The 12,594-nt window shown below is 42.8% G+C and overlaps 1 protein-coding gene across 1 annotated transcript in view; it reads right to left on the bottom strand.

The window, feature by feature from the left end:
- LOC309704599 (ectonucleotide pyrophosphatase/phosphodiesterase family member 7-like) overlaps positions 1-5,932 on the bottom strand; it is an 88,549-nt gene extending 82,617 nt beyond the window's left edge. Inside the window, exon 1 of the mRNA XM_082529843.1 lies at positions 5,783-5,932. The gene's annotated coding sequence lies outside the window, so the exon portion shown is untranslated. The remainder of the gene's footprint in view (positions 1-5,782) is intronic.
- Positions 5,933-12,594: the final 6,662 nt, after the last annotated feature.

Below are 12,594 nucleotides of genomic sequence, written 5' to 3'. Positions count from 1 at the left end.
ATATTCATCACTATCTGCTTGTGTATCTGCACTTATTGATTTGATAGTTGGTAACCAGTCCTGATCATCCATACAGATCCGTACAAAGCGAGGGCCGATAGGGTTTCCACTCTCCCTGAAGGCTCAATTACACAGCACGCACGAGGAAATGTGGGGGGAAGGAGATCAGCTTCTGACAAGGTCAAATTATATATGTCAGCTTGAAATCATTTTGTGTAGGTGTTCAGCCATGTCTGAATGTATAAAGAAAGAGACATTTGGTAAGTCAATAAATGTCATATGCTGGAGCTCATTAAATATTTTAATCACACATTTTGCTGATTAAATTATATCGACTGAATCGAGGGTTTGAGCTCCTGTTATTTCATTTGTTTGCACGTTTGTGTGTTTTGGTTGTTTCAAATCTCTCCCAGACTTTGGGATGTTGGGAACTAGTGATTGCACGTCTTGAATAATGAGCAACAGAACGACTAATTTGCACACTTGTTACTATTTAAACAGTTCTGATTACAATTGCAAGCCCATCGTATGTTTTCCAGTCTCGACACGCATGCGGCGCTGCTCGTGAGAGTTGACGCTGTAATTGGTGCGTTGTGCGGCTGTTGGCTTTCGCTGGCATTCTTAGACAATGGAGTACAGTGCCTATTCAGAACCTCCTGAATACCACAATTCAGCGATGAAGGACATGTGTGGCAAATATTGAAGAGATTTTTTTTTTTTGTATCTCTTCATGAAAAGCCAAAAAAGCAGAATTGATTTGAGGAGTGAGCCTGGCAAGGATAGCTTGGTTTTAAAAACCTTTGTGAGAAAGATTGTAATGGCAGGGCAAAGTGCCGCTGAAGTCACAAGGTTTTTAAAGAAACACGAGCATACGTGCAATAAAACGTTTAACAGTTTCTAAGCTATGAAAGTGGCTTGGGCATCAAAATGCATTTTCCAATCCTGTATACAGTTGTTTTATCTGGATTTTACAGTATCTGCCTCCAGCCGAGATCAATAAAGGCAAGTCGAATTTTGTTTGCACTGCTTAATAATTACATGTAGAACCTTAAATAGCCAACTTACAACAACTGAGTGTCATAAAGGAAGTTCCAGGAATCCACAGACTATAGCCAAGTGGTCCCCAAAATACTTCATGTAAAAAACAAAACACATAAATATAAAATGATGTCCTCGTGTGGAGGCATTACATTCTGGCTTTTCTTGACCTCAGTAAAGTGTTTAAACTTTGTTACACAATGGTGACAATATGGTGTTGGGCTGTAAATTCTTCCTGTTCAAATAGCCCAGAATAGCTATAAGGAATTAAAAATGCATCCCAAACAACAGCTCAGGTCTCAGGAGGTTAAAGCAAGCATATTGTGAATGCTACTCCAATAGAAACAATGAGCTTGGTATCACTGCTCTTGCTCCTGCAGCAAACCTTCCTGCTGTTGCTTGGTTGTGCTTACTGTAGGCAGTGAAGGAGCTGGTGATGACAGAGAAATGCTTGAGCCAGTCCTCACAGAAGTTCAGACCGAGGCAGCTAAACTGGCGGCATATTAGAAAACCTTATTTGTAAGGGGTTCTTGGCGACAGGAGGACCTCTGGAAATGGGTTTCAAACCTCTGGGAGTTAGTCACATTAATAAATAATAGAAAAAGCATGGAGTAACATCATTTCCTCTGGCCAATCGTGTTATTTATCCATCTAAATTGAGAGTTGCCCAGGTTTGGGGATATCCGGTTTTTATGTAATGACATATAAACCCTGCTTTCCGGTCCAAACTACTCTGTGTTTGAGGTTGTTGTGTTTTTAACATGTTTTGTATCTTGTTCTATTTAATCTGAACAAGCCCCCAAAATCAGTCAGTGATCACTGTCAGTCTCCCTCTGTTTTTATTACCACTGTTAATTTTAAAGCTCAGTTTTCAAAACCTTATGATGTAACTCCAGCCCATGCAACTATATATTAATGACTAACCTCATATTGTGGATGGATTATCTCCGTTGTTCTCCTGACTGAAGTTTGGTCCGTGTACAGCATCCTGCCATGTGATTGCATTTGTCCCTAACCATCAGGAACCTTCATGTTAACTTTTATCGAGTGGAAAAAAGTTAGCATTCATCCTCCAGCTTCTCTGTGTTTATGTTATGCTAACATAGCTGTTAGCTAGCCACCACGTAGCACATCATTATATACCAGCTAGCCCAACTTCAGTAACCCTACAAACATCACTGCTGTTTAATTTCCTGTCTTCATTTATGTTGGAAGTGGTAGCAGAGCTGTACGTTTGAATTTTTCAGAAATCTCTCAGTCAGAACATGCTATATCATGTTTAGGTGGAAACTAGCGAGCTAACTCCCTGCTAACTTCAGACTCCGTTAAACTTCATCAATTCTGTTTTCGTGGATGCCTGGATGTTAAACTTCACTGTTACACCTGGTAGAGCAGAACGCTGATCATTTTATTACAGATGAAGGAATTTAGACAGTTTGTAACTCAGTGATGCCGCAGTGTTCGTTTGACTTTAGGACCTGAAGGAGACGGAGTTTGGACCTGGAAACGGCTAATGACGTCAGGCTTACAGACTAGACTGGCTTCAAAGCTGTCCACAAATCCTGCTCTGGTAACTCAAGAAGAAAAAAAAATGTTACCTTTCTGAGTTACTTGCATGAACTTATCACATCCTAGAGCAAGCGTGCCTCTAGCTGTAAGTCTTGCTCGTGACAGGATGCAAACATGAATGGCTCCCTCCTGAGCTCAGCTGTAACCTTAGCTAGCTGCTTTCAGCTGGCAGAAGTTCCTACATGAAACCATCCACAGAAAGGATTGAGTAACCAATTTTTTTTGAATAACCAGGTCATAATTTGTAGAAAGATTCATCATTGCTGATTATTTAAGTAGTTTTGGTCGTGTAGTTCGCTTTAGTTCTATTATATTTAAGATAAATGGACTATACTTTTATAGCACTTTCTTACAGTAAGCCTCATTCACCCAGTCACGCAACCCAATGATGTTTTGACATTCAGTCTAGGTAGAGCCAGGAACCATCAACCAATAAAACGGTTTGCGTGCATCACTAAACCTAACCCTGGTTCAGAGATAAAAAAAAATATGTAAATTTGTTTTAGGGGTGATTTTTTCTTTTTTAAAAGTCTTCTTTGACCTAGTAGAGGCTAGTAATTATGCCAAGTTTCAAAAAACATGTACATTTAAATACGAAACAGGTGGATGTTTGCCGCCTTACTTAGGTAAAAGAGATTCTAATTAATTTTCTGTGAATGCACAAATTAGTTGGTGAACCTAAAGACTATCAGAGGTCTCTTGATTATCCAAACTTGGTTCTTCCAGAGAGACTTATTGCTGTTGAGTTTTGGGTTTTTGTTAAATGTGATTTTTGAATGCTGCGAGCACAACACCTGAAATTCGATTCCCCTTCACCGTTTCTGGTTTGAGGCAGCAATTTCAAAGACGGATATCTCAAAACCCGAGCGAGTAAAACCAAAAGTATTTTTATGTGTAGATATCACTGGGGGCAAGAGAGGAAAAAAATGTGTTTTTGTAAATTACCTTATTAAAGTCCCGTAGCTAAATTGTGCTGCAAACAGTGTTTATTTAGTCCATTTCATTAGAAAGTTTATAGCAGCTCTGCATGGGCTTTTGCCATTCGGTCGCCATTTAATCAGTCTGCACCCCCAGCATTAACCTTCAGTACCTCTCTCTGTCATTCTCTGCAGGGTCACGCAAAGTATCATCAAATATTTATGATATTAATAATTGCCTTTAGGAAGGGAAAAAGAACATAAATAAATCTGCTCTGCAAAGCATACAATTAAGAAGTCCATTCCATGTAATAAATGGGCGAAGGGGAGCTAAAAGGGCAAAAAAAGGGCGAGACGTTACAGAATCGTCGAAGACGGAGACGGCGTGAAACACGGGCGGCGAACGGCTCTGGCTGCGCAGTGGAAGGGGTTTTTCTTCTTCTGTAAATTCGTGCATTATCTGGTGTGCAATTGTTCTTCTGAGAGCTAATGCGAGCCTGAGAGAAATCGTTGTTGTGGATGGCTTGAGCATCCGCGGTCCCCGGGGGGCCTCCTACATCGACAGACTCCAAATAGACAAACATGCAGACACCCACACACATGCGCACACATATGTACACAGAGCTGCTTAGCGTGGAAGCCGATTGAGGCAGGGCCCAACATTAATTATCTGTTTTTCAGCCGAGGTCTGGTGACAGTGATTAGAGTGAGGGTTTTTTTGGAGAGCGGTGCACATGCAGTCTAATGAGTAAAACTGGCTTCTCTATAGAGCTCTCCAGGCACACTTGATCTGCACTGTGCTTCGGCGAGTGTATATGTGTGTGCGTGCATGTGTGGGTGTGACTGTTGCGCCTCCAGGCATGCTACTGGGAGAGAGACACTCTGAATCTGAGGTTTAGACGCTGATGTAATAGTTGAGACACTCCCAAAGCAAAAAGGTCTTTTACATAATCGTTGTTTAATTGTGTCTTATTGTGACGATTAACGCTCGGTTTACTGGTCAAGGCCCTTTTGACTTTGGTGCTCGCTAAAGCTGCTGCTGCTTGGAAATAATGCGATTCTGCGAGCAAACCACACGACAGCGTGGACCGGTCTGTATCCCATGGAGTGTGTTTGGAAAAAAGAAGCGAGCTGCTTGCCTTGTGAGAGAATTATAAATGGCTGTGTCCAAACTTTGGCAGCACTGAGCCAAAAATACTCACAGCACAGTAGTGTGGAACAGCAGTGAATCTCGTGTTGATCTCAAAAACAAAGGGCTGATTTTCAACAGGCTTGGCAAAGAAATGACTCGAATGAGGTTAGAGATTTAAAATTCGGTCTAATGCTCGCAAGGTTCAGGGTAGTTTGACCTAAATATGCTCCGATACGCTGCAGGGATTCATATGTAAAACATTGTTTTATCTGAACACGGCAGGGTTCAAACCGAATCAAACGCGCGGACATTTTCTGCAGCTCAAGCAGCCGATCCTTTCACCGAAAGCACTGGTCCAGCACATCAGCTCTACGGTATCGTCGACTAAATCACATTTGTGAAAATGCCAATGCCGGTGTGCACCTGAGTGATAGATTTCTGCCTTTAGGCGAAAGCCTACACGTCATTTTCCACACCATTTTGTCCCAAAGTCGATTACTGTGCCTCTGCAGCTATGGCCGCCTCTGAATCGAACCACACATTTAGCTCGCTAGCTGCCAATAAAAGCCACAGAAGCCCGGCTTCCATCAGCGTAATGATATTTCAGCCTCAGTATTAGTTCAGCACTGTTCTCCACAGCAGTTTCTGCTCAATTAAAGATGGTCCATATTTAAATATGTAGAAAATCAGAACGCCGGGCTGGCCCGTGTGCATTCAGATATGCTGGCAAACGGTTAAATGATGAAGTTTGAAATGGACTTTTTAAGCAGCCAAACGGTCCACACCTTTTGAGTTTAAATAAGGGGAGCAGTTCATTTGTAGCTGTGAAATTTTCCTTTAACATTATTGATGTAGATTAACTTTTGAAAAGGTAAGTAAGTGAAATGTGAAATAATTCATCAAGAGGCAGCCATGTAAGAAATGTGATTTTCCCCGGCAGAAAGACCTCGTAGACCATTACCCCAAACAGAGGAAGTAGATTAAGGGTGGGGCCCCCTCTCGCTCGCTCGCTCGCTCGCTCTCGCTCTGTCTGCGGGCCTAAAAGTATGAATAGCACATTTCCAACCAAACTGCCAGGCAGAGCGGAGGAAATAAATTTCAGCTAGTGTCAGCCCTGTGCACTCACGGTTTGGAACTTCCGTTGTCTTCCCTTCCCCGACCGCTTCAGTTTTATTTTGCGGGAGCTGTCATTTCCCATAAATCCCTAGGAGGAGGCGTCCGTCAGAGCTGCCAGCTCCCCTGTGTGGAGCACCTGTAACAGGGGAGCGAAGTGACAGTTGTGCTGGGACGGTCCCATCAAATGTGCACGCGCATGCACGCAGGACCGGCTGCTCCAAGACCTTTGTACGTTTATAAAGACGGCGGCGGCGGCAGTGGCCGTATTAAAAGTTACTGTATCATGAATGAGCGAGCACATTTTGGGCTTATACCGTAATTCTAATTTTAATACCTCTGAGAGCTTCCACCTGCTTTCATAAAATATAAATGAGCCCCATTTAAATAACACCGTGCTGGTAAATAAACAGAATAGATACGGTTTCTCCCTTTGCTGCGTCAGTCTCCGTATTTCATATTTCCAACCGCGCCTGTCAGTCTGACACTTAAACAAATGGCCACATTGGAAAAAATTACAGCGCACACAAGTCCGCGGTATCTGTCAATTGTCATTTGCCCCAGACTAATTGTTATTATATTTATAAATGTGACATAGAAACGCTCGTGAGGTGGAAAAAGAGAAGTCTTTCTCCCCATTTTTTTTTTTTTATCTGATTCAGCTGTCAGCACACATGCTCCATCATCTGCGCTCCAGGAAATTAGAAAGGAGAAACGTTTGACAGCACAATTTCACAAAACACCGCCACGCCATCATTTCATTTTCTCCAAACCATTTTTTCATTTATTTATTTCATTATTGTCTTTTGAAAAACAAACAGAGCGATAACACTGGTTCCTTTGCAGGTAATTTATCCTTGTTGCTGTGTTACGCTTTACTTTTACCTTCCAAAAAATGAACCCCAGCTGATTTACTAGTGGGATTTCTCCAAATCAAAAGAGAAGGGGTCATATTGTAGGGGTTGACTAGCATGGATTAAGTCTAGTTCGGTTTCACGGCTGATGGCTTGGGGCCATTTTGACGAACGGGAGCTCGATCTAGATGGCGGCCGGCCGCTCCGGGTCTGCCTTTGGCCTCCCGGCCTGAGCTGCTCCGGTGAGTGTTGACCAAGACGGCAAAAAGTCATCAGTTGCCGTTCAGCCACGGGAGTTATACATCACCAATGTCAGCGGCTAGCGGCTGCTTATCTCTCAGGTATCGATTGGAACCGGTGCTGCGGCCAATCAATGGGGGCATTTCATTCTCCTTGAACATTTACTTTTTGATGCTCGATACTGATTGGTCGGGCTCATTCCGGTACTGTGGGGCTTTATCTGCTCTGTGTTATGAAAAGGAGTGGGAAGAGAGTGATGAACACTTTGGTGTTGGCAGCCTGCTGAGCTTCTCACGGATGTGCGTGGCATATGTGCGAGAATCCTGTTGTGTTCCCCCTTCACTGCCAAGAACCCACAGATCTCGCTTAGAGGTTTGATTCAAATTTGCACTCTAATTTTGGTACACATAATTCCATCACAGAGATACGAAGACCAAAAGGCTTTTCTACTCAAGAAGTTTCCCTGGATTACATCCAGCGTCCCAGCAGCTGAAGTACACGTGTAATCTGTGAGAAACCTGTAAGAGGTTGTTACTGAGAGAAGCTTTGCTTTGCACGGCTGACAGTTCCTGAAGCCAGTTTTGCACGTTATATTTTCGATATATTGACATTTTCACTTTCAAAGAAACTGGGCACAACGTGAGCTGTGTACAAACCTTTTTGTACCCGATGGTTGTTCGAGTGAAGGCATTGATCAGCCAAGATGAGCCACGATCCAACACAGTTGGGCACCACTAGTGTGCTAATCAGATTTAATAGACAGAACTTTTATTCCCTAACTGAAAATGCGCCTCTACCCTTAAGCCTCTTATGCTCACTTGAGGAAACAGCAGCCCGTAGGACAGAGAGGCAATAATGAAGCCACAGTTCCCGTAACTGAAAGGAAAACACGAGCCAGTCGGAGCTGGTGTCTGACCAGACATACACATGTACACTTAGGTCCATAATGTGCTGGACGATTTTGTCTCTGTCCGAAACCACGGTGGATTTTAAATCAGACAATCAAAGTGAAGACTTTCAGCTTTAATTCAGGACCTTTACAGAAATGTTGTGTCTGTTGTTTAGAAATTATTCTTGTGCACCGTCTCCAGGCTCAAAATTAACAGACTAACGTGATTTCAAATATATGGGTTGTTTTTAATACTTTGATGAAAGTCCTTCATAGTGTCTGACTGACCGATTGCAGTTTCCTTGCTTGAGTTGCTCTGACATCACCTTCGGTTGCTGCTTGTTTGTGGGTCTTTCTGCATTCATTTTTTTATTAATAACTGTAAAGCATGCTGTATTGGTTTGAAATCCAGTGACTGACTTGGTCATTGTAAAATATTCCATTTATTTGCTTTGAAACGCTTGATTTGCTTTTGCCTTTTGCAGGGCGAAAAACGTCCTGGCTGAAAGGGTTCTGCCCGCTGTCACATGATCAGTAAAAACTAGTGACCTGGTTCCACTGGCAGCCGTACATGTCCATACGTGTCCATGCCATAACACTACCTCCACCATGTTGGACAGATAATGTGGCATGCTTCAGATTGTGAGCCGTTTCCCTCCTCCGTGATTTTTACCTACCTTCATTATTCTGATTCAAGATCATCTTTATTTCATCTGTCAAATTTCTTTGCTATGATTGTGCGCTGTGACTCTTTTTGATGTTTCTGGTGTAAACAACAGCAGGAAGTTGTAAACCTCTGCATCTCCATTCATGAAGGCATCTCTTGATTGCAGATCTTTGCAATGATGATCTCCTTTTTCAAGGGTTGCTTGACAACATCTGTTGTGATTTTTTTTTTCCTCTTAACCGTGGAAATATTTACTGGGCAGCATGGTCACATGGTGGTTAGCATTCTTGCCGCACACCAAGAATGACTTGGGTTTGAATCGATCATTTGTCCTTTCTGTGTGTGTCCGGGTTCACTCCAGGTTTCACTCGTTCTGTGAAACAAGTGCAACACAAACCAGAAATCTTTTAACGTGAAAGTGCCTTAGTACTGAAACCAACATGTTTCAAAAGGAACAACTTTTACTTTACATTTACATCCACAGTTAATTAACCTATCATGCATGTCTGTTAGGCTTGTTAGGGAGGAAATGTACCTGGAGAGAACCCATGAAGGGTTCATACAGCCAGCCAGTGGATTCAACTCAACAACCTTCATGCTGACGGCTAACTCACAGTCGAATATCATTATTTGAGTACGTCTTTCTAGTCCAGAAGACATTTTGCAAGTTCAGCCTCAAACCTGCTTCAGTTCTTGTCTTATTCTCAGCATTGAAAGCAAAACGAGAGGTACTTGTACCATACACACAAACATTCAGGTGGTCCTCCTCTTGGGTCTGTGATCTGAGTTTTTCTTGTCCCAGTTTTTTCCAGATTAGAGATTAGATGAGTTGCATACAGCAGTATAAAGATGCAGTGGTTTAATAGAGGACCGTGGCTTTTTAGAATATATGAATTGTGTGCATATATAGAGAGAGCAGCTTATAACACAGACATTTGCCTTTTTTCTCTTTCCCACTTTCTGCCTGCTGCTGCTTTAAGTACCCCGCGGGAGTGGTTTCTATAGCAGACAAACTATTTATTGTTCCCATCTCCTCATCGTTCCCCATTATTGTGATTGCCATACATAAAACACTGCGAATTTAAGGTACGCTGCTACTGCTCTTCCACTCTTAGTAAATTAAAAATGAATCAGTGGGAGTTCTGAAGACAGAACTGTCTTCCTGTACCTGATAGAGTAACCAATAAAACTGGGGATGATGATAAGGGAAATTGTACAATCTGAAAAGAAATCTAGAGTTCCTCAAATGTGGATCTACAAATAAAAATTGTTCTTGGAAGAAAAAGTGCCAGATGATGACCCATTTTTCAGGTTTTGTATTCATAAAGTGCTCTGTGTCAAAGTGTATAGATGGCTCATAGTGAATTCATGAAGCAATTGTACCAAAAAAAAAAAACGAAGCGCGTTTCTTTGATTCACTTTCGGATGGAAAATGAACGAAGACAGTTATGCCACTCTATTTGTGCTTCTTCTGGATCCAGAGAGGTCACGGTTTGCCTGATATCTTTCTTATAGGTCTCCTTAACCTTTGCGGAAGTCTTATTGACTCTTACTAACCTTGCAGGGAACTGCTGGAGGACAGGAGATGATGAGCGTGCTCAGTATATGGAAAAAGGCCCATGTGGAGGTTTTTCCGCCCCCGCCCCGCCCTTGCCAAGCGACACCACTACCAACGCTTTGCATGACCTTTGCCTTCTGATTTCTGTTACCATGGTGAATCCTACATTGTTGTGAATTCAGCCACAGCGGACATATGTACAGTATGATACTCCAGCACACCAAGCTTTAATGCAATTCCATTAGTTACTGCATAGTTAGGAGGACCAGTTCTAATAGAGGTTAAAGGAGAAAGCGAGATCGTAAATGCAAACCGATCTCTGCAGTTGCCGACGTTTGTGCATTTCGTTTTCATTGCTCTGAATTTCCTGCGACATGCAATGCACATTCATCGGCTGTCGATGCAACTTTTCCAGCTGCCGGGGACGTGACTGCCCTGAAATGCAATTTACGAAACCACTCCTACTGGATTTCAGTAAATATGAAGTTGTCAGTGTCATTTGGAGTTTTTTATGGTTGTAAAGTCACGGTTAGCATGTCTGGGTTAAAATGAAGAGGAAAAAAAGCTAGTGACTGCAACAAACAGCACGTGATTTTCAGATTAGGTGACGTTCACTTCTCTTAACCACCCGAGGTCTAAGTCAGCGGCCACCGGGCCACAGGTCCGTGAGTCGTTTGATGCCGGGCCGTGAGTTGAGGCTCGGGTGTGAAATTGATGGTTTTCAGGGTTTTTATCAGTTTTTAGCGTTATTTTTTTAAAATCGTTTTTATCATTTTTAACTCTGTTTCCTCGGGTCTTTTCCCGTGTGTCATGAATAAATCTTCTTTTTTTGGTCAGTCTGTGAAATATTGTTGGACAAACTGGTCGTGTCGCAAAAAAGGTCGGGGACCGCTGGTCTAAGTCATCGTCGGCGATGACCCCAGCTCTAATCTTAACCTTCATCCTATGTAATCAGAAGACTCGGCGTTCTGGAGACAAAGAAAATAATCAGTGTAAAGTTGAAACTTCCTACAGTTTGTGGTTAATAATTAATGGCTCTGTTCTTTTCAGCCTTTTTTCTAAATAAACTTTTGTATGACATTTGTATTTTCAGCATTTTTTAGCAGTTCAGTTTAATTTTAACACAAAATGCCAAAAGGTACTCTGAATATTTTTTAATCACACACACACAAAAATATGTTTCACAACAGTAGCTGTGTTAAGGGTCATTTTCTGCCACAGTCCACTATGGCTGAGGCAGAATCAGGCTGCTACCAGGTAGGCTGGTAATGCTTCAAACAGAGCCTGTTGTATTACTGTTGCACAGTTATTTTCCTCCTTTTCAGTGCTGATTCCAGAGAATGGCTTCTTGCTATTGGAAGTGTTTGGGGGGAGGGAGGAGGCCGGGGAGGGGTCAAAACAAGACTGAGCTGTCGAAACACTGAGAGCCATCCTTCACGTCTGACTGTAGTGGTTAAAGGGCAGCCAGCCTCTAAAAGAAACCATTAGCATTTAGATTTGAGACTCTCCGTGCGCAGAGTAGCAGGGAGTGGCTGCGCTACACCTTAGACTTTTTATGCTTTGAGTGGGCCCAAGTGGCAGCTCCGGAGCCCTGATCAATCTCTCAATATGCCTAAATTGCTTTGGATGACCTCCTCGCGAAGGGACGGGATTGGCCATACTGATGCTTATCCAATCAATAGCAGATGCTATCATGGCTCATCAACAATGAAGTGTTTTTAATGGAGGTCAGGGCATGGAAGATCTAATTCATTTTAATTTGTAAATTGTGGCATGACAAAATTCTAATCAGGCCGCTTTGCTATCAGATATGCAGACTTCTGAGTGTCCCGCTCCGTCTCGCGCTCTCATTCCTTCTTCTCAGCCTCATTTGCATTCATGTCTGTCTGTTTGTGCCCACACAGGAGCGGAACGCATGAATGTATACATGACATATATTAAATATCAGTCAGCATTGAGTATCGCTCAGTTTCTAATGTTGAGCATTTCCCTTTTAAGGTGTCCGCATTTATCCGAGACAACTTTTTACTGAGGAACACTCTTGTGCGCGCGTTTTTCCTCATTAGGTGAAGATTGAAAAGATGACAAATATGACACGTGCAATTTATTATCTTAATTAATTCACTGTCTTCTGTCATAGACGGGCCAGCTCTGCCATCTAAAAGCCATTTTTCCGCGGTGTCGGTGGTGTTGTTGTAGGAAGCCCGCGCTGTGTCGTTTGCCCAGATTAGTGTAAGAGGTGAGCTTTTTCCATCTCCCTTTCCATTTCAGCTAAATTTGTCTCAGCCACAGTAATATGCAACACGGGATCTTTCCCCCGTGAGCGGAAATGCAATTGGAATGGGATGCGGCCGTCCGTTGTGATTGTGTGCGGATGAACCTGTCTGCCCTTGCGCCCGGTGCATGAGTGAGGCCATGCGATGCCCATTGCCTGCGTTGGCTTTCAGTGCAGAAGAGAAGAGGGCAGGTCCGGGGGGCACACTCTCCACACAAGGTAGCGCACTTGCTGAGCTGTGACAAATGCAATCAGTGCAGAAGATCGCCACGCTATTTCAAATGGATTAGGCTTCCTCTCAAGATAGATGGAGGAAAATTGGCGAAAACCTCCTGTCATTGT

Source organism: Aulonocara stuartgranti (assembly GCF_965226115.1).
Source record: "Aulonocara stuartgranti genome assembly, chromosome: 4".
Classification (NCBI taxonomy): domain Eukaryota; kingdom Metazoa; phylum Chordata; class Actinopteri; order Cichliformes; family Cichlidae; genus Aulonocara; species Aulonocara stuartgranti.
The sequence above is the reverse complement of the archived record's forward strand: the minus strand, read 5'-3'. Positions and strand labels throughout refer to the sequence as shown.